Genomic DNA, 22,220 nt, shown 5'->3' with positions numbered 1-22,220 from the left:
ACTGGTGGCAAGTCAGGACACAGGAAGCACGCATAGACACTTTGTTATTTGGCTAGCTGGGTGATATACATACTCACAAATCTCATGTCATATTATTGCTGAGATCAGTAATTGAGCAGTACGGGCTTACAAACACACTTGCTCGGTCCAATAAATTATCACCTATTCTGCTGATGTTGAGCATTTACACTGATTGGCATTCATGTATTCCACTTGCCAATACCGGTAAACTGCTGATCTCAATTTAGCATCTCAAGACAAGATTATCTGCAGAATAATTTCTTGAGGGAATGTGTGTTTGCAGGAGAGTTTTTGTAACTAAAATTGTTTTTTTGTTTTTTTAAGAAAGCAATTAACACATTTTTGTTCACTTGTTCCTGTTAAATTAGCAATATAGAGGAATATAGATTGCTTTCAAGATGATTGATTGCAATTAATTAGTCTTTCTGTTGATGAATTGTTACAGGGCCTGGAACAATTAAACACTTAATTAAGCTTAATCAACTGAGACTATTGACCTACATTTGCTCGAGTGGCAGATGTTAAAAGTATGAAATGACTGTCATTTTATCTCCTGCTTGTATTACACACACACCTCTGACCCAATTTATCTTTCACAAAGTACCGTAAATAACTGTCAGATGGTATGGAAACACTACCCCAACTACACTTATGTAATATACTCGTATTTGCAATGTATTTTGTGTCCCTCAGGTATCAGGAACGGAAACAGAATATGTAAAAATCAATAATAGTGGTCTCAGATGGTTTGTTTCGGTGTGTGAGTATTGTTTGATTGGCTTTCTTTATTTTCTCTAGTCGCAGATGGTTCAGCCTATATGAGATAAATACTATTCATGTTGTAAAGGGGCTGTTCACCCAAAAAATTTAATTAAGGTATGTTTCCACTTACCTAGGGTAGTATCTGTCCATCCAGATAGTTTTGCTGTAATGTGGCGAGTTTTCTAGATATGCCCTGCAGCTAAACCTGATAAACCGGACCTTACGAGTCCATCTACACTCAGTTCAAGAACATTTCGGACATTTCAAGATCATTTTTTTCTTATCTGGATTTGTTCATTGCTGTTTCCTTATCCTAATCACATGAACAGGATTGTGCATACAATTTACAGCATTTTTCATCTCATAAACCTGGGATACACACAGAAACAAAGGTCTGCACACGTGTCATGAATCCCATATTGGATTTTCGTAGAAACATTTTTAACAACAAATGTAAGAAAAATGTAAGAAAAGTTTTGTGAATGTGCCCAATGTCTTTAGAGCATCTCCCCATGGGATGAAAGGGAAATCATCTACTTTTGTGGAGTGGTGCCAGCAGGCCGCTACAGACGGCATCTACAATTATGCAGATGTCAATCTTTGGCCAATTTCAAAATAAGAGTGTTGGTGTGATGTGTTGTTAGCAAGAGGAAGATGTAATAGGGGATCATCATACATCATACAACTGGCAACTGTAACCAACTGTAATAGATGAACTGTGAAAACCCAACCCTGCTTAGACTGCCACTATTGGCTCTTCCCTATGGGAGGCCCTAAAGTTTCCACTTGCCTGGTGGTGCTCCTCAGCATTTTTATTCTGCTGCACATGCTCAGTTTGGAGGGATGGCCTACCATATGTCAATTTCTTTACAATCAACCTAACCATGCTTAAAGGCACATCATTTGTATACGTTTGTTACAAAAAGTTTGTGATGTAGCCAAACTTTACGTTGGAACCTCTGTGGGCCCAAATTTAATAGTGCAATCCTCACATTGGAATAACGGTGACCCGAATACGAATCGCGGTAGTCTCAGTTTTAAATCTCTGTGGCTCACTGGAAGTCTTGGTTTGGAATTCCGGTATAAACAGTGCATTCGTTCCTGCTGGACAGAGCTTGTCAGTGCGAGGCAGGCTTGGGCGGGGCACGTGGCGGCAGGAACCGGGCTGGAGACGAGGGGGGGGCGGGGGGGGGCTGAAAAAGGGCCACCGGGACGAGGACCGCGCTCAATCTGGCCTCCCGCCCACGGCTGACCGCAGCCGCTGCAAAACAGATACCTCTCAGTTCGGCAAGGCCTGCGGCACGCTGGCTTCACACATATCGAGTTTGACAGGCGAGTCTGGGCGAAGCGAAGCCAATGACCCAGACTGATCCCTTCTGACGCTGGGCAGGACAGAGCTTTGCAAAAAAAAATAAGTCCCCGTGTCCCGTTCTCTTTCTCCCCGGTTTGCGTAATCGTTTTCCTCGTTTCGCATTTTCTCCCACGTGCGGAATTTCTCTGCGGCCGACCGTACCATAAATCTGAGGCAATTACGTCTTCCTAGTCTGTGTGTGACTGGAAGAGAGGGGGGGTCCGTGATCATTTTTCAGTTCAGTAATTAATATGAAAATACACTGTGACAGATTAGCATTTACTGACAAATTCACACAAAACAGACTCAGAAGTGGCCTAAGTAGCAAGAATGTAGCTCACATTCATATGCTCCATCTGCATAAGCTGGATCACAGGGGTACAATAAAGGTTCGCAAACAGAACTCACTGGCTAATGTAATAATGGTGCCTTAACGGGCACACGCTTTTAATGTTTTTAGCTAAAAGGATAGAACGTTAATTGAAGGGGGGGGGAAATGGTCTGACACTGACACCTGTCCTTTCACCCCCTAGCTGTGAAACACGGGTCCCGCGGGAGCTGCTCGAACCCGTTTGGTTGGAGTGATGGAGGCTGATCTCTCAGCCAGCTTCCATCAGTCACAAATAATCAAGGGAAGACCTCGGAAAACGGGAGAGGAAAAAAAAGAAAAGAACAAATGCGCTGATTTAACACTGGTACAGTGTCTTTCATGTGACAAATCTGCCAATTTATTCCTAAACTAACTGCAGTGCGTCCTTTGAGCTGCCCTGCACTGCTGGGCAAGGCTCCCTCAGTGACTCATTACTGTGGTGAATGGAGATTTTACTCTTCTTCTGCAGAGAGTTCATGTAGTTAAATTCTGAGATCCTCTCATGACTATTGACCCAGAGAAATCTACACGTTGTTGCAATGCAGCTGATTGTTCACAGTGTATATATATATATATACACACACATATACATACATAGGTATATGCAGTACATGCCAGAAGTATTAGGCCACCTATGCATTAAAAAAAAAAAAAAAAAAAAAAAACCGTTAGGTAGAGACAAATTCAGTTAATATATGCATATTTGTTGAATTAAAAAAAAAAAACAAAGTATAAACTTTTTTCTCAATTTCCACCTGCATTAAAACAAAGATGAGTTTCACTTAAAAATGATCTTGGACACGACTTTCCTTGAAATAGCCTCCTCTGGCTTTAATTACAATGAAACTAAATTTTGGAAGTCTATCCAATCATTTTGCAAAGTGGGAGTCGGAGGAGTGGGAGGGAGGTGGAGGGATAATTAAATTGAATGAAACCTTATCGACCTTACATTTTTTAAAAACCACAGGTAGCCTAACACTTTTAGAATGTGGTGCATTAAATTTGCATGAAATATGGCAAAGAAGAAAAGTTGGGCTTTGGTGTTTGAAGCCAAGTAAACATATTGTGACAAGGTTATTCTCAGTGAGAAATTGCAAAGAAGCCTAAGATTTCCAGGTGCAGTGTTCGGTACATGCTCAGAATGGTCTAGCTGATAGGCAGTAATGTCTACAGGAGAAAACCAGGAAGAACAAGAGGCCAAAGACAAATATCTTGTGTTGTCTAGCAAAAGAAACTTCCGAAAAACAGCACCACAACTACAGGAATACTTCAATTCAACTAGATTGTTCTAGCTGACACAATCTGATCATGTCCTGCATTGACATTCTCAGTCACCTGATGAAGAGTTTCTCTTCTGTTTTTCTTTACATATCGCACTAATGCACAAGCATTGACTCAGGTTTCTCCTTTAATATTTCTCACACACACACACACACACACACACAAACATGCACATACATTTACATATACATGCATACACACACACACACACACACCTAAACATGTATACAGTGAGCTCTATAGTCTTTGGTACAAAGCCGCATACAGTGTATTTGGCTCTGTACTCCACAAATTTTTATTTGTAATCAAACAATTTGCGTATGGTCAAAGTGCGGATTCCCTTGTTAAAGGGTATTTTTATACATTTCAGTTTCACCATGTAGATATTACAGCTCTGTTTGGTTGTTCCTCTCCAGCTTGTGCACCTGTGCTGTTGCTATAGAGTTAGGGATGTAAGACTGAAGACTGCTATCAATATACAAGACCATTTCACTGAAGAAGGCAGTATGGCAGAATGCTTGAGTCTTTTAGCATTTGGTTAACTACATTTGGTCCAGATCTTTTCTCAATATAAAGTATGTAGTTAAAACATGTTTATTGTTTGAGCAACAGGACTGTTACTGGCTTGCCTTTTTAAAGCAATATTCTTTAACCACACTTCCCTCCCATGTAAAAGCTATGGTGGGAACAGTTTTAATAGAAAATGTGAGCTCACTGTAGTTATACCGTTCGACTATCACAATTACAAAATATTAATAATATATGGTAACACGATTTTAATACCACTAAAGCTTGTACTAATTGTGTATTAGGGCATTTCTTAAGCACAATACAAGATGGCTCAATAGTCTGTAAATGCATGTCAACATTGTCCAAAATTATAATTTTCAATGTAGATAAAGTCACAGTGAGCGACCCTATAGGCCCAGGATGCAATGCACAATAGGCTAATAGAAGCACTATAGGTCTACTATTCTGATGGCTGTGATTTATTTTTTGTTAACGGGAAAATCCCTGTTCATTTCTTAACAAAAAGATACAGTGTAAAACATTCAAAAGTCTGAAAGGCCTGCACTACACAAATGCACATTCAGCAATTAAAAAAGAGAAGAAAACGCACCACAACATGTGAACCTAAAACAAAAATTTTGAATTAAGTCTAAACTTGGGAAAATATATATTTGACAGCTCTAATAGTCATGTATTTCTAATGATGGTAAAAAAGTTCTCAGATTTCTGAGAGAGCAAAAGGGACTTGGATATAATGTGCTTAATTGCTCCTACTTTTCAAGGCAGGCAGGAAGGTTTTTACCTGGTGATAAGGTCTGGGCTATTTCTTTGGAGAATTCTTTTTTCTCTCTTAATGGAGGAAGCTCCCTGGAAGAGTCCATCTGGGGCCCTCACCTCTACCATTTCCCTCCTACTGCAGTGACTTAATTCTGAAAAACCCTAAATCTGTTCCCCCAAAGATGATAATACTCATACTGTCACTGATAATGATGTTGTTAAAAAGTTGTTACTCAAAGTTAATGTGAACAGTTGAACAAAGTTTGCCTCTCAAAGTTGACTGTTAGAAAACCTGCTTATTGAACTGTCCTTTAAAAAATGCCAAAAAGTGCCTCTGCCTCTGTGGTTGCATTACTTAAATTGCTCATGCACCTTTCAAGTCTTGCATTTGTGCTGGTATTTTGACCTTCTTTTGATTTGTTGAATCATATGCTTTCTCATGCTGTGGCAGCCATGTTGTGTGCAGAGAATGCATGTAGATGTGAGTGCGAGAATCTCTATCAGTGGTTCACACTTATGTTTCAGGTGGGTGACACACACTATTAAAACTTCTTTGATATACTTATTACTGAAAATACTTCTTAATATTTCTAGCATATCTTCGGGCCTTGGAAGCCCCAGAGGAAACAGCCCGTAATTATTACTATTATTACGATTATCTGTAATTATCAAAAAGGTTAGACAGCGGGACATTTTTGCTAAAGGCTCGAAACCATTTAATTTGAATCAACTGATGCAATACTTTGAGGAAACACAATTTTCTTCTATTTTTTTTTTTTTTTTAATATGGGATTTTGAACCGAAAAAGGGGGTGAGCTGAACTGTTTGAACTGCCATTTCAGTGTATTACTTTCTTAAGCCCATCAATCGCTACTGATACGAGTCTGTGCTCGGTGATGTGGATCAGGATTTTCGGTGGTGTTAGGGATTTAAAAAAAAACCTTTCCAAGCAGGTAATTTATACAGGATCTGCTTATGTGCAAGTAAAAACTCCCCCCCACCCCCCTTTCCGTAACTCAGGGCCCAACTTTGTGAGCTCCTGAGAGGGGCAGAGCGTCCGGGTCAGACGCTTCCCTGGGCAGTCAGCTTTGGCGGGTTTTGATGGGCTACGGTGCTTATCTGCGTCGCTCAGTCCCCAAAACTCGTCGGAGAAAGATGACACCGTCTGTGAGCCCGGGCTCCCACAAAGGTAAGGCGCCTTCGCGGCAGGCCGACTACCTGGCGCTAATCGCAGAGAGAGACTCCGGTCTGCCGCAGATAAGCCGCGCAGGGGCTTCGACATTTACCGCCTTTGAGGCCACCGGCGCGGCGGGGAACATGGCGGCGGGCGACTGAGTCTACGTCTACGCCCCCGCTACGACAGCCCGGGCGCGGGCCGCGGCGCACCCCGAGGAAGACGACGGAAAACAGCTCCTCGTTTGACTGTTAAATACGTTAAATCTTCTTTACCGCTGTGATCCAAGCTAAACAATGAGCTTTGACAATGCCTAATATTTAATGATGACTTTCGAGGGTGAAAATTCCACATCTGCACGTATTCTGTTTGGGAACGAGCAGGAGCAGCAGCTAGCTGTGTTCCCATCAATTGTGTCTCTACTGAAACGAATGCTGTCCTCTCTCACTGCTTGCCACCCACTGGCAGTAAATTAGGCAAATATCTTCTGAAGATTGAAATACATGAAAAATAGGAATTCTTAACACTGATGACAAACATAGACTACAAATCCTATGCTCCTTCAAACATTATGACCTACAGAAATGATAAGTATTCAAAAACTTGCTTAAATCCTTCACTTCAGGCTTCAGATTCCAAAACTAACATTAACTGAGGCTAACAATTATTTGCTAAATGGAAACTTCAACAAGAGCATTGGTTCCCTTTGTTCTCACATATTTACATTAGTCCTCAGTTCATAAGTTTCAATTATACATGCTGTAATATTAAATTATACATACTGTAATATATGCTTAAAAATAAATTTACTTACTATTGATTTTTGTAATGAGCTTTAAAAAAAAAAAAAAAAAAAAACTTATCTGTTTGAAATTTTGAGTGTGTTTTTTTTCAGTGTTCTGTTTGCTTTCCTGGTGGAGCAGTCTTCACAGGAGCTTCACTGAAGTGTTAAACAGTCTTAAGTGCACCGGCTACATTCAACATTTTCTTACGTTTCGGTTCAGTATTGCTCAATAAACACAATCATTTGTTTGAATAATAGGCAGTTAAGATAGCGGGGAAAGCACTTTTATATCTCCGGAATGGGGAGTGCAATAACAAATGGAGAGTGCAGATAAAATGTATAAAACAATAAAAAATCTACTTTCTGAAAGGTGCATGACTCACCCCCACAGCGGGGGAGCCACAATATTGCATTTTCGGGATGCATTATGTCGCTGGCCAGTTATTATATTTGCCTGGTTCACTGGGTTTGAGGTTAAAATGTCCGGCCTTTTAACGGAATGTGTATTCAATTGCTGGCTGTAAAAGGGAATCTTTCCGGAACATTTTAAATGGTACCCTTTTCTATTTATCTCGACACTGGGAATTACCAAAACAGATAGCAGGGATAGCAGGCTTACAATGAATGGTGGTGGCTCCATGGCTTATACACCATGTCAGTGTATCCCTCTCTGCTTAAAATGTATGTGCAGTTGGCAGTATTTGGAGTTGATTAAACTTCCAGGCCTACTGGGAAAGAAGGTCGCATTGTTTCTGTCTACATATTTTGTCCCTCCCTCAGCTACCTCAACGTGCCATCATCAGACCCGAATCATTCGCTGTATTTGCCAGATGCAGCCAGGCCACAGCCCGCTGAGGTCAAGAGCATCTTATTCCATGCTCTGCCAGGTGATCGAAAGGCTCTTGGACCGAAACGCGCATGTTTATTTTTGCTGTTTATAATGTTCGTTTGTATCCTAATGGAACTGAAGAGGAACGGTTGCAATGTCATTGTGTACGGTGACCACACTGTAATCAGCGGGCACACCAGGATTTTCATACGCTAGTGGGTGCTTCACTCAAAGGCACTTCGTTTAAGTGCCAATTCTCTATATTGATAAAATGTTGCCAAAGTGCAGAAGCTCCAGTGTTATGTAAACTACATATAAACAGCCACGCCTCCTTCCTCCGGCATTTTGAATGTTTTGAACACATAATTCTTAAGTGACCTTGTCCATAAACTGCAGGTTATTAACTTTTTCAGTGTATTTTCTGCAGGTGATGGCCTCGTTAAATTGTAAAACGACAGGAAACTCATCTTTGGCTTGGTGGCCACACCTGGAGCTACCAGCATTTTAATAATCATCATCATCTTGCATTTCAAAGGGAGAGGACTGTGTAAAACACATACTGCACACCCCTACCCACCCCACCCTGAGCACATGTGAATCCATTGTCACTATCAAACGGACCAAAGGACCAACTCTTCAGCACCCATCACAAATATGAGCATTAGCCTTTTCTCTGAAAATGTTCAACCTACCTGGTTGTTAATTCAGGCAAAACAATGCCTATGAGTGCCTTTGTATTTTGGCCTCTTTATATTCAGCTTGCTTGAGCTGGACATAATGCACATTTTGCTGCAATGCTAATCGAGTTAATGCAATTGTTATGGTTTCTAAAATGTCAAATGGAAAAGAGGTGGGAAGCCACTTCCATTAACTTAAATAATCCGAGACACCATAAAAACATTGCTTCTGGCCTTTTCAGCAAAATATAGTACACCCGATAATAATCAGGTTACCTTTCAAACATTAGTAAAAATACTGTTTTACAAATCTTCTTTTCAATAAAAAAGCTGTTGGAATAAAATGATTATTTAGCTGGTAGGTTATTTGTCTCCGGCAGCATAAGCATTAACAAATCTTCAGATGAACGTTTTACCCATCTCAGCTTCAGACAGAACATTGTACTTTTACGCAGAAACGTCGCAGTTTGTGTCGCCTTCCATGTTTTCCTTCAAACGCAACAACGCGTGACTGAGTAGCACATTTAACTCCCCAGTAAACAATTAAGCTCCACCATATGTGCTAACGTATTATTGTTCTCCGTCTGCGATACGGGAGTCAGTTCACCTCCGCTGGCCACGACTCTTTCAGACGGTAACCTTTCTGAGTGCTGAGTGTTTTTGTTTTGTTTCTTCTTCAGTGAGTGAGTGAAGATGAGAGCACATAGCAGGAAATAGAACATTCTTAATGTGCAATCTTTAAGCTCATGCGCTAATGCGGCACAATTGGCAGTCCCACTGGTGCTAATTCTAAGAGTGTTTTTTTTCCTCATCCTTTTCTGTAGTTACGATCGCTCACTGTTGAAAAACACATGTACCAAATTGCATCTAAAATAAGTACGATGTTGTTCGACAACGAATGCATATTTTGCAGTTAACGCGTAGTGCAGAAGCATCTATAAGTCCTGCAGACATGCCATAGAGGTTAGAACGTATGCGTGCTTCTAAAATACAGATTGTGATAAATATATGTATATCACACATTAACAATGGCCTTGTGTAAAAAGCTAATCACTGCAGATCTATGCAGTTCAACATAAATGTTACAGCCCTTTAATCTGAGACAGGAATGTGCAATGGATGAAATAGAATGGATAACAAGGAGTCAGATTTCAATTGAGGCCTACAAAAAAAAAAAAAAAAAAAAAGAACTGAATGAAATAAAAATTATTTACACATTTACCCCGATTTTCTAAGACAAATGCAAACCAGTTAGCGGCCTGTACTAAAAAAAAAAAAAAAAAAAAATAGCGGCTGCAACTATTGCCAGTTTAGCCAGCGATTTACTAACAGCCGCACTTCCGCAATTTTGCGGAAATGAGCCAATTAGAATACCAAAGACGCTATTTAAATCAGGGGGATTGCACCTGCGCCCTAACAGGAAAAACTGAGAAAGAGAGGAAAGAAGTTCCCCCCCGCTGAGGTGGATGCCCTGGGCAAAGGGACCAAAAAACCACTGTAAGTGAAAAATGTCTGTCTCTCAAAGGGCAGCTATTTGGCAAAAAAATAACAACAACCATAAATGCCACAGGAGAGTACGAAAGGGCTGTGAAGGACGTCACGATGTTGGCATGATCTAAGGTGCCGCACCAAAGCCAAAGTAACATTTTTAAAAAAGTCAATGGGGATGACAGGTAGAGGGGACCCCAGAGAGTACAAAATTGTCCGTTCTTGAAGGAAAAAGATTTCATGCGTCAACGGGGTCGACACACGAGAAAAATCATCAGAAGGCAAGAGCTGTGTATGCCCGGCCCGATGTATGTTGCTACATTAATGTAGGTCTGTTATTGTCTGACAGATGCTGAACAACTTTTTCAGGTGGACTTAGAGATGGAGTTTCCTTCCCCAGATAGTCATTTAAGCCCTACTGACCTGTTGAAATATAAATAGCAATAATATAATTGTCATCTAAGACACATCAATGCACTTTGTGAATGTTCAATATGCACTCAGCTGTAGGCTGTGCACATATTATATAAATTGTATAACTCGCCATCTTTTAAATTAAATACATTTTTGGACAGTGTTGTGATTTACCCTGTATATCCACAGGGAAATGGGGAAATGATAAATATGTTTCTAGAGCCAATCCAAGACCCCTCCGAGGGCAAAAACACACTGCCAAAGGTGAGCATCCCCAACGCTGAGGGTTTGCTACCGGAGAAGCTAAGGAAACAAACAGAACTTATACATCGACTTTGGGAGAGACATCAGCTCCCCGGCCCGCTCCCTGGCAGACCCCAGCGAATCACAGCGACAGTTATCTGATGCTCTGACCCACATAATCTCTTACTTCAGCTACATGCCTCCCAGTCCCTCAAATATGGCCTGCTTTGAGAGAGGAGAAATCCGGAGACCAGAATATAAGCAGCCGCATACGAAAAAGAAGTAAGCCTGCTTAAATTTGAATGCAAAAGTATTTGGACAGTGACACAGTTCATTTTTTGTTGTTTTGGCTATGCACTCCAGCACATTGGATTTGAAATAAAACAATGAATATGAGGTTCAAGTGCAGACTGTCAGTTTTAATGTGAGGGTACACACATCCATATCAGATGATCAGTGTAGGAAATACAGCCTTTTTTAACCACCCTCTCCCTTCACCCATTTCAAAAAGAGATAGCTTGGCAACCTGTATCTGCTCCTCACCTCATCTTCAGACATCCCATTTAGGGTAATGTGTCCATGAAATACTTTCTCTCCTCTTGTCCATACTCTTCTTCTCATACTTTTATTCCAAGATAAAAGTAGCCGCCATGTTTGTGCCTAACATAAAACGCTTTCACAGGACTGTCACTTGTTTATGCCTGCAAAGCCAATAGTGCCACAGCAAACCTTTAGTAAATCAGGGGGTAAAGGTGACAATGCCTAGCAATCATGACCACATGAGAGCTAAGGGCATTGGGAAGACCAACTGCTGCTCCCCTGCCATGCAGGTGCATAATCTGGCTGGTTTCCAGGGCGCGAGAGCTAACTGTTAGCTGTGTAAGTTTACACAAGTCACCACGGCTCTATATTAATGGAAGGCGAGACAAGGGATCGTGCTATAACCAGTGCCAAGCAAAGCGAGCTTCATATCTGAACTAATCTAACAACATCTCCCATGAATTATTAATACTTGGGCGAGGGGTTATGCTATTTGCGGCTGACTAACTGCATTTCCAGTTTGAACATCAGAGAGCAGAGATAGCAAGAGACTCTGTTCTCCACCGGCAGGTCTGTCCCTAATACTTTCCCCCTCCGGCCATCATAATGGGGCCCATAATGACTCCAAACATTTCACCTCTTGCACCCCTGAAAGCGTACATTGCCCGTGGTACAAAAATGCACCGCTAATATTGATTTAAGGAAATTATTCCGCCAGTGCGCGTTCCCAGGCGGAATGCTCCACGGTCCTTCTGGGGAGCGCAGTCAGAGCCCTTTTTTAGAGCTATATTGCTATTTACAGGATTTATTTGCCTCTCAGACACTCTAATCCACGACAATTTATACACATCCCGCCTTTTTACGTATAATCCGTTTAGGCTGATGAATGCTTGCCGAAGCCGTTAGACTTTAGTACCGCGCTCAAGGGTACAACAACCGAGGCCGGCCCCAGATTTGAAGAACTTCCTGTGGCCTCATAATTCCATAGGAAATGAAAAACATCCCTAAATAAAGCATAACCAAAACTAGATATAATTATATTTTGTATTGCTTTACTACAACTCCAACAACAAGAACTATTATTATTATTATTAAAAATATTGATGTATGCTGATCAATAATTAGCCCATTGCTAATAATAATAATAATAATTATTATTATTACAGATGCAAGTAGGGCTTAAAGTGAATCTGGAATTTCTTCGTGGATTCCAGATTCATCATATTCAAGAGTTTTTAAGTGTGACTTAGATTAATCTATCTTAAAAAGATAGTCATGAATTTTCAGCTTTTGATGACGTCTTCACAAGTAGCTTCAATTTGTTTCATTTGTAAGTTAATTTAACAGCATACAGGTGCAATTTTCTATATGAAGCTCTGTAAGATCATACACAATTCTTGCAGAGTTGTCCCCCGTCTCACTTTTCATTTTCTATGCAATTTATTCAGAGAATATAGGAAAGAGTATGCAGATCTTCTTTGAGGAGGCTTAGTTGCTTGGTGACTTCCGATGATTGAAATTGACCTCGAGTCTGCAGTTAAGATTTTATATTCTGTGGAAATTGAGAACTTGTCATCTGTTTTTAATTCAAGTGGCTCTTATGCGGTTGGCAGGGGTGAAATTTCACAAGCAGCATTCCCACTTGATAGAGAAAAAATGATTGAGGAGACACGATGCTGGACCTGTCAATCAACCGTGGACAGGAAGAAGATACTCCACGATCTTTTGGGAGCAACTTACAACATTTGCATTTGCCATATTGAATTTCACTGTTAGAATTATGTGTGTGTGTGTACCCTAATAACAAAAATAATCTAATGACAGTAATGCATCACAAAAGATTAAAATGCATCAAGGGTGAGCTCTGTGGTGATTGGAATAACAGCCAACCAGGTTTACATAGCAGCTAATAAAATTACTAATTCGGTTTCAATTGAGAATTAGTATAAACTCCTTGGTTTATGAATAGGAATGTGAACTCTGTGATGGAGTGGGGGTTTTGGGAGACCAACCGCGACTGAACAGGGGGGTTCTTTAAGCTATTAACCAGAGGTAAAATAGCCACAAAGTCTCAAGAGACAAGGACAGCTGAAAAATAAGGAAAAGGAAAACAATACTCCTTAGGGAGAGTATCCCAAAGAAAAGCTCTACACAACCCACGTACTGGGTAAAAAAACTAAAGCTTAAGGAGTATGAAAATAAAACAAAACTGCCGGAGCAGAAAACGGGGCAACTCAAAGAAAACAGACCTCGAACCGAGGCTGAAAAAGTAACACCCTAAAGAAAGAATACTGAGCTTAGATTGTGGCACTAACTTGTTGCCAACAATCTAAAAAAGCTAGACTGTTGTGCTAATTTTATAGCCACAACAATCCAATATCGCAACTCAACTTCCTTACCTTTACCTTTACCTTTACCTTTACCTTACTTACCTTTACCTTTACTTACCTTACCTTACCTCTTACCTTTACCTTTACCTTTACCTTTACCTTTACCTTTACCTTGCTTGACAGAATACCGGCTCTCGTGCAACATAAGTGACACTGAAGCAAAGCTTATCAGCTTGCTTGGGGTTTAAATAGAACGCCAACAGGTGCAAATTGTAAAAAGAAATTTGCACGTGTATAATTCAATCAACTCAATGGCCGTAATAACTGAAGAAAAGGCGCATGAAAAAACCAATGGCCGTAATAACTGAAGAAAAGGCGCAGGAAGGAAAAGAAATGGTGGCATCAGCCAAAAACATGACAAACTCTAAACAAGAGCTATATTGAAGCAGCTATATCTATACCATGACAAAGTTTTCTTAAAAAAAAAATAGTTATAAAGAAAAGAAAGGAAACGGGGGAGAGAGAGCAAGAGAGAGGACCCGTCAGTCCCTTATTAATGCATATTTAGAAAAATAACAGAGGACTGATTGGATTTATTTTGCAGCAGTTCGCAATTCACATGGGATCCCTCAGTAATGAACAGAGTGATAAGCATGAAGGAAAGTGAATTTGCTAACACGGGCTGTCTTTAAGAGTTTAACAGCACTGGCAGAAGCCAGAAGAAGGGCTGCCATCGCAATTAAACTCTGTGTCAGGAATCTGTGACGCAGCCACGCTGAAGTGCCGTTCCTGACGTCATTCCATTTCTGGCCCATCATGCAACTTGATGCGCAAGCGTCGGTTCTGATGTAAGACAGTGTTACCCTTCCTCAGTAAGGTCGAGATCATATTCCTCATTACCATATACAGTACACCTATATTTGTAAATACGACCATATTTCACATTCTTTGCCACTTTGTCATATGCACTCAGGTACGTAGGAATCCGGGAACCTATGAGAACACTGGGTGTTGTTGAGAATGGGCCTTTTCAACCAGGCTAGAGTCTGTTTCTCTATGATGAGTTTGTGTCAGCAGGCACACAGGAACCTTATTTCATTGATCTGTTGCAGGAAGATAGTGTGGACGGGTGGGGGGCACATTTAATACACAGATTAAATATACAGATTAACTCCAGGGCTGTAACCAAAGCACAAATGCCATGCAAAACACTTAATTCTGAAAGTCTCGCATTTAGAGTATTATATAAAAGGCTCATTTTCACCATGCAAAATATAAATGTACATTATATATGCGTATACATGCCACCGTGACACCCCAGAGAGGGAGATGCGGCAGTGCCAGGAAGCACCATTGAGAGAGAGAGAGCGCACCCACCCAAACATGAAATAAAATAAACGCTATCTTCACCCTTCCCCCTCACGAGTTCCAGGCAAAAACAATTAACTAAAACAACAAACTAAAATAACAAAACAACCATTTTAGTTTAGCTGGACTGCTTTCCAACTTTTTAGTGGGGGTTCACTTCTCCCCGTCTTTTTGAAAGAAACAAAAACTGAAATTAAATGAAACTCAAATAAAGAAACTCACTGAAGGTGTAAGCACCCGGTCTCAGGCCCGAACTGTGGAGAGCAGCACACCTTTAAGCACCTGGGCTGATTAGCTAACGCAGCCCAGGTGCGTGTGCTCTCTCCACCAGCCGGCACAGCTGAGACCAATCCGCCTCTCAGGCTGACAGAATGCTACAATGGGGAATCATCCCAACCATAATCAAGAGAGAAATAATGATTCTACACAACTTCACCATTTAGTACCCACTATTAGTAGAAAAAAACATAGCAGTGCAGTACATCTTTGCATTGACACAATAAATTACGAAAATAAAATCTAAATAAAATTCAAACTAGTTCAACTTAAAAGCATGTTTCCTGCTGCTTTAAAATCATGAGTAAACTTCACTTGAAAATAGCCTTTGTTTCCACTTTTAAAATCCACCAGAAAAAGTGAATTTGATTTTAAAAGTTCTCATTGTTTTAATGTTGTCTTTTAAGTCATTGGTTCCCAAACTCAGACATAGAGAACCTCTGTGTATACTTGCTGTCTTTCCAACCAGTCACAATCCCATAATTTTAAACTGCTAATAAGTGCTTTTCATGCTTATAAGGATTATTTGCCCTCTTAATCTATATATGTCAGAAATAGCTTTTGATGTCAGAAAGAATTAAATTCATATGTTGATATGCTGCAAACAATTGCATAAGAGGTGACTTTTCTGATTAAATGAAAAACAAAAGGTAAATCAATATGCTCCTAATTAGGTAGATGAATATGTCTTTACTTTCATAATTTTTCCTTAAAATTATTCTCACAATGCAGGTTTGGCACATTATCATTCTTTGTTTTTTAATTCTTCATTATCTTGCAGATGGTTAGTTTTAGTGCCCGGTGTCCACAATTTAACCAATTAGGAGCCTACTTGATTCACCTCAGTCCTTAATTTTTACCTCTTTAGTTTTACCTCTTTTATACATACACACACAATCATCACAGTATGAACAGGGAATTTTATTATGGCATGCATACCTATATCTGCCATAATGTGGCTTAAGAGGATAATTATTAAGAAAAAATAACTTAAATAAATTAATTTAAAATTCTGGGATTGCGACTGCGGTTGAAATGAAAACCAGCATACACACGGGGCCCCAGAACTGAGTTTGGGAACCCCTGTTTTAAGTTAAAGTTAATCTAACAATGATCATTTGTTGTTTCAACTTGATTTTATGATTTTAAACAAATAATGGTTTGACTTTATTCATATGCAAAAACTTGCTGCATTGGGTCAAATTATTTGAAAATGTACAATTCTGCACTATTTCAACTCACCATTTTATGTTAAAACAACATTAATATGCACATATCAATTGCCGTTTTAAACGAATAATGGCATTATTCTTTGGCTTAAAATATACTGCGGTGGCAGGGATCAAACTCAGGTCTTCAGGGGAGAGAGGCAGCTGCGCTAAGCGGTACACTGAAGACAGGTTCGCTGTTAGTGGAGCAGTTAGGCGGCCTCAGGAGCGGATCATTGCAGGACTCCCCACCGACCCACAGAGCGTGCCTCCATGCTCACATGCCACCCACAGCCTGCCACCCCAGTGAGGCCAGCCCCCTCCATCGACACCCCGCCGCCACGTCTGCTACCAACGTAGCGATCGACTCCAGAGAGAGGCCAGGCGGATCTGGGACAACGCTCATGCTTCTATTTTTAGAAATAGAGCAATGTCATCAGTCTTGAACAAGCTGCCCAAAGAGAGAATGCCCGAAGGCCATTCTCAGGGCTAAACAAAGAACCCATGGCAACCCACCTTACGAAAGCATTCACATGGCATGACTCTGACATCACAATTATAACTAATAACTAATTATAACTACATAATGTGGCACAGAACATTTGAGGCCTCATGCACACTGAAACCCATTTTGAAAACCGTTTCACATTTCAAAGTACCAAACGGAATATGGTTGAATAGAATCACGTGACCTCACTTTCCTTTTTACTTCTTTTACAGTTCTGTGATGTAGTTATGAATAAAGTGGGCTGTTGATTTTTACAGTGTGGAAGTTATTTCTTTCTGTGTTCTCGAGCACCATTAGCTATGCTCATGTTCACAAGCCTTGGTCTTTAGGTCAGCTACTGGCTCAACAGAGAACTCCACTGGAGGGATGAGTTCTGGTTGAATCAAACTGCACAGGGAATCCAATGGGCTGCTAGCCAATCAGATGTGGGTAGAATGATCACATGCCCAGATGCAGAGATAGCTTTCTGGGAAATTGTATGAAACCTTTAATTGCTGCTGGGAATCAGAACCTTGGCTTAACCTCTCATCCAAAGGTCACCACCTTTCTACTTTACAGTGCCCCAATGACATTGGAGGGAAGATTGCCCCCTACCTGCCCACTAGCACCCAGAAGCCACATAGCAGGTCACACTTGTCTATTGTCTATTTGGGGGTTCAGACTTGGCTCTGTTTGCTCTGTTTCTTGCCGTGCTTCTCTGCAAAGCGTATTTGTGAAAGTTCTCTGTAAAAAGCACTGTACAAATTAAATTCAATTGGATTGAATAAAAATACAGTCTGCAACAATTTCACATTGCGAGGAAAATGAAACATGGCAAATATGGATTACCTTTGCCTCTGCGTACTGTGCTCTTATTGTGTTGTTGTGGCACAGGGCTCGTATCAACCTTTATACTTTCTTCCTCGATGGGGCCAGGTGACACGAGTCGTGCCCTTTGTTCAACGGCATGACAGAGGCGACCGTCACCGTTAGACCATCACACCAATAACTAATATCAGTTCACCGACTTTCTTTTTCTTGGTTTTCCCCACTCTTTTTCATCAAATCATTCTCTCACCCACTCACTGTAATACGAGCGACTCTCCTACCACCCCAATTAAAAAATCAGTTCATTACAGAGCTGAGATCCCACCACAGGTTTAGTCAGAGGATTGCAGAGAAAGTCGACTGAAAGCAAGCTCAATTTCCTGCTCTCATTAGGATCGTTTGGATTCATTTCAAATGCTGAAATTCGGCGACTTTGTAACAGGAAGAACTCCCGTCAACAATTTATACCACCGTGAGGTTTTTACAAAGCTAGTGTGTAGGGACACCATTGAAATAGAACTGTTTACCTATAACATGCCGTCTGGACACACAGCTTCTTGAAGATACTTTATTCAAAAAACATATCCCACTACTGTGCATTGTTTTTACAAAGCCAGTGTTTAAGGATGGCTAAACCACACATTTTAAATCTTTTGATCCTTCACTTTCTGTTATTTTATCAGAAAGTAAAATTACGGGGCCTCTAGTGGGGCAGTCTGTAGAGCGCTGTCCACAGGTTCGAATCCGACCGCCGACCTTTGTTGCACATCTCTCCCTCTCTCTCCTCCTAATTCTTCTTGTCTCTCTACACAGTTCTATCCAAATACAGCTGAAAAAAGCCCAAAAATTAAATCGGTTTAATTAAAATCGGTCTAGTAGGCTTGAGTGGTGGAGACCCCAGATCAGTGGTTCAGTTCAGTCGCCACGTCTGAGAATTGAGACCGCCGGCAGGCTACCTGAAAACGTAACCTTGTGCCTCAGTGTCAGACCAACGATTTTAAATTTCTCTTATTTTAACTACATTTATATTTTATCACATATCTCTTATAATAATATATAAAATCACAAATTCAGCCATTCCGTGGGACCCTTTGCTTCCCCGCCGTACCTCCCGCTCTACCCCCGACCCTGAGGCCAGTTGGACAGAGGCAGTGGTGAGAGGATCTCAGAGGCTCTCTTTTTCCTTCTCTGAACCTTGTGAACCGCTCTGCATCCCTGGGTGACGAGGACCTTATTCACCCAACCCACGCCTCACCCCCACCTGGCCCCGCTGCTGAAGGTTTTACAGCCCCTGGCCCTGCCGCGTGTGGATCTAATGCCCCCTGGTCCTGCTGCTTTTGGCTCTACTGCCCCTGGCCCAGCCACATGTGGATCTACTGCCCCTGGTGATTCTACTGCCGCTGGCCCTGCCACATGTGGATCTACTGCCCCAGGCCCTGCTTCTGGTGGTTCTACTGCCCCTAGACCTGCCACCGACTGCCAAACAAAGCCACACAGCACTCCTGCAGAGCCAGCCCAGGTGGAGGCTTCTCCCCAGACTGCAGCTCCCTCCATGGGCCAAGGCCCTCGCCACCCCCACTCACATCACTGATTATCGGAACATTTGGACAAACACAGCAGTACCCTACAGTATTCCTGGTGCCAATATTTTGGACATTTTAGCACAAATACCAACCGTTCTCAGTAAACATCTATATGTCTATAATGTTATTACACACGTTGACACAAATGACACATAATATCAGTCGAAAGCTCTACAAGACAATTTTATCCTTCTTTTTAACTCACTTGCGGACTGTGGGAAGCGTGTTTTTATTTCCGGACCTAACCCCTCTTTTAGCCGTGGCAGTGGTCCTTTTCCAAGGTTACTCAGCCTTCACTCTTGGCTTCAGACAGTTCACCCATCAAAGAACTTATTTTTTATCAATAATTTTAACTCGTCTTTTAGCAGAGATGGCATACACCCCAGTAACCGAGGTGCATTATGCACTCACAGCATGCATTTTTCACACAATGCAGACCGCCCCACATGCATGACTAATCACTCATACCAGCTGTCTAGACAATTACCCACTCTTCATTGCCACTCCAACCTACCATCACTCACACGGGCTCCCCCCACCAGTCTGGAGTTCCCGTTCCTGCTCCCATAATCCTTATTCTCCCTGTTCCTACTTACATCAGCTATAGGTCATCTGCTCACCATAGTCAGAAGGGACAAAATAATAAAGACAATCTAGTTAAATATCATCCTCCTGTTCGACCAGCAGAGACACAACTGCATTCGGATAAAACTTAGTACTGTTCAATATCATTTCACTTACAAATAAATCGTCGATTATAAATGACCTTATCTTTGACAATAAACTAGCCTGTGTGTTTTTAACAGAAACCTGGATAGGGACCGATGGTCCGGCTGTTCTTATCGAAGCCTCTTCTGCCAAACACCAGTTCTCCTTCTCAGTTAGAAATGGCAGGAGAGGGGAGGTACAGCCAGCATTGCCTCCTATTTTCTTTACCATAAGCCCCTTATGGAAAATTTATCATCCTTTGAATATCATGTAATGTTACTGAAATGTAAACCCTCTGTTCTCACTGCTACAATCTATAGACCCTTTAAATTTAACTCTGTTTTAAAATGTATTTTCAGAGTTGCTATCCATCATTCACCACAACTATGACAGAATTACTACTGCGGGTGATTTTAACTTACATGCAGATATCCCTTCAGACTCCACAGTAATGGATTTTTAGCCACTTTTAAACATCATGGATTTTATTCAGCAAGTTACTGGACCAACTCACAAACAGGGAAATACTCTGGATCTCGTTATTTCTCAGAGACTGTATTAATGTCCCATCTGCTTCAGATTTGACCATATCTGATCTGTCATGGTTTTTTTCTTTTTCTTGTTGAGCATAACAGCACTTCTGTTTGGTTCCTGCTCCCCTCCTGTTAATTGTTATGATTATTTCAATTGTCCCCTGTCTATTTAAGTTCTCTGTTCCCTGACTCGTGTGCTGGTTCCTTGCAGTGTGTTTCTGCCTTTTGTTTTGTTACCTGACATAAGTGACGCTGCTTTGTTTGTTTCAATGTATGTACCTGCTTGTTTTGTGCTCTGGTTTTTCTGTCCGCTGTTTTTTGGTCTTGATGTTTTCTGTTTCGTTAGATTAATTTTTGAGTGTGTGTTCACCGCCGGATTTTGTTCCTGACTTGTGTTTTTGTCCTTCCCTTGTGCTCTGCCTTCCCGTGTTCTGCCCTGTCTGTGTTTTTGAGTTCCTGTTTTCTGTTTCATTAGATTATTTTTTGAGTTTGTGTTTTAGCCCATTGTGGCCTTGTCTGTTTCTTGTTTGTTCACCTTGTGTTAGTAAAGTCTTTGTTAATTTTCCCTTTTGAGTTTGTGTTTTTTTCCCTCTGCGTTTGGGTCCCCCCTACCCGGACCGTCACATGATCATTGTTCAATATTTTTTTTTTTTTTAACTTTTACGTCATGTACTGAGCATAACAGCACTGAGCTAGCAATCACGAAACGTTTCCTCGACTCACCTCGATGCTGCTGAAAATTTGGTGTTTCATTTTCACAAAGTTAATTCTCCCAAATTGCTCAACCCCTGGTGATGAACTTGTTGACCACAAATTGTGCCAGGACATTCCTTGATAGTGAATGCTATTATAAAGGGCCACTGTTTTGTATTCATGAACCTATGTGCTCCCAATGGTGGTACAGAGAGAGTGAGGCTGTTTAAAAGATTTGAGGAAGAGCTTGCAAAAATTAGTCAGGTGAGCATTATTGTTTTAGGGGTTGGTTTTAATTGTACTGATAATTTTACACTGGACATGAATGAGGAGGAACAACATTTACAACATTCTGTGTTGCTTTTGGAAGGCACTTTGAAGAAGATAAATTTGCAGGATGTGTGGATGGATAAGCACCCGACAGCCAGGCAGTATCTGTGGGTCAGAGCTGTGGGGAATAGGTTGTGGGGAGTGCAGCAAGACTTGATCGCTTTTCTCTGTGTAGAAGAAACTTCAATAGAGTTGTAAAGGCCAGTATTACACCTTATGAGTTTTCTGATCACAACTTAGTCAGTGTGTGTTTATCTATCGCAGAAGCACAAGCTCTGACAACGTATTAGAAACTCAATGACAAGCCTTTAGATGATATTTCCTCCTGCGAAAGGTTTGTAACTTTTTGGGAATAGTGGAGGGAGTTGAAACATCAATATGAGTCACAAATTCAATGGTGGGAAATTGGAAAAGCAAAATCAGTTTTTTGTCAGCAATATACACTGCTTTTGCAACTAAGGAGTTGAACAGGATGGTGGGGGAACTTGAAAGGAATATATTAGGTACTGCAAGGCAGATGGCAGGTGGGAGTGAAGAACAACTGAGTTCAGTTTTAACATGTATGCGCAGTGATCTTGAGGCTATATTGCGGGGTAGAGCGCAAGGTGCAATCGTGAGGGCTCAGTACAGCTTTTTAACAGACATGGATGCTCCT

General features: G+C 41.1%; 1 long non-coding RNA gene across 1 annotated transcript; it reads right to left on the bottom strand.

The window, feature by feature from the left end:
- Window positions 1–14,423: 14,423 nt before the first annotated feature.
- LOC135238075 (uncharacterized) lies at window positions 14,424–15,153 on the bottom strand. Its single transcript, XR_010325006.1, has 2 exons — window positions 14,929–15,153; window positions 14,424–14,654 (listed from the first exon to the last, which is right to left on the bottom strand). It is a non-coding gene; the product is annotated as an uncharacterized LOC135238075 (long non-coding RNA).
- Between the last annotated feature and the right edge of the window lie 7,067 nt (window positions 15,154–22,220).

The sequence above is a fragment of the Anguilla rostrata genome, chromosome 13 (genome assembly GCF_018555375.3).
Source record: "Anguilla rostrata isolate EN2019 chromosome 13, ASM1855537v3, whole genome shotgun sequence".
Taxonomy (NCBI): domain Eukaryota; kingdom Metazoa; phylum Chordata; class Actinopteri; order Anguilliformes; family Anguillidae; genus Anguilla; species Anguilla rostrata.
Note: the sequence above shows the minus strand (reverse complement) of the source record. Positions and strands in the feature narration are given on the sequence as shown.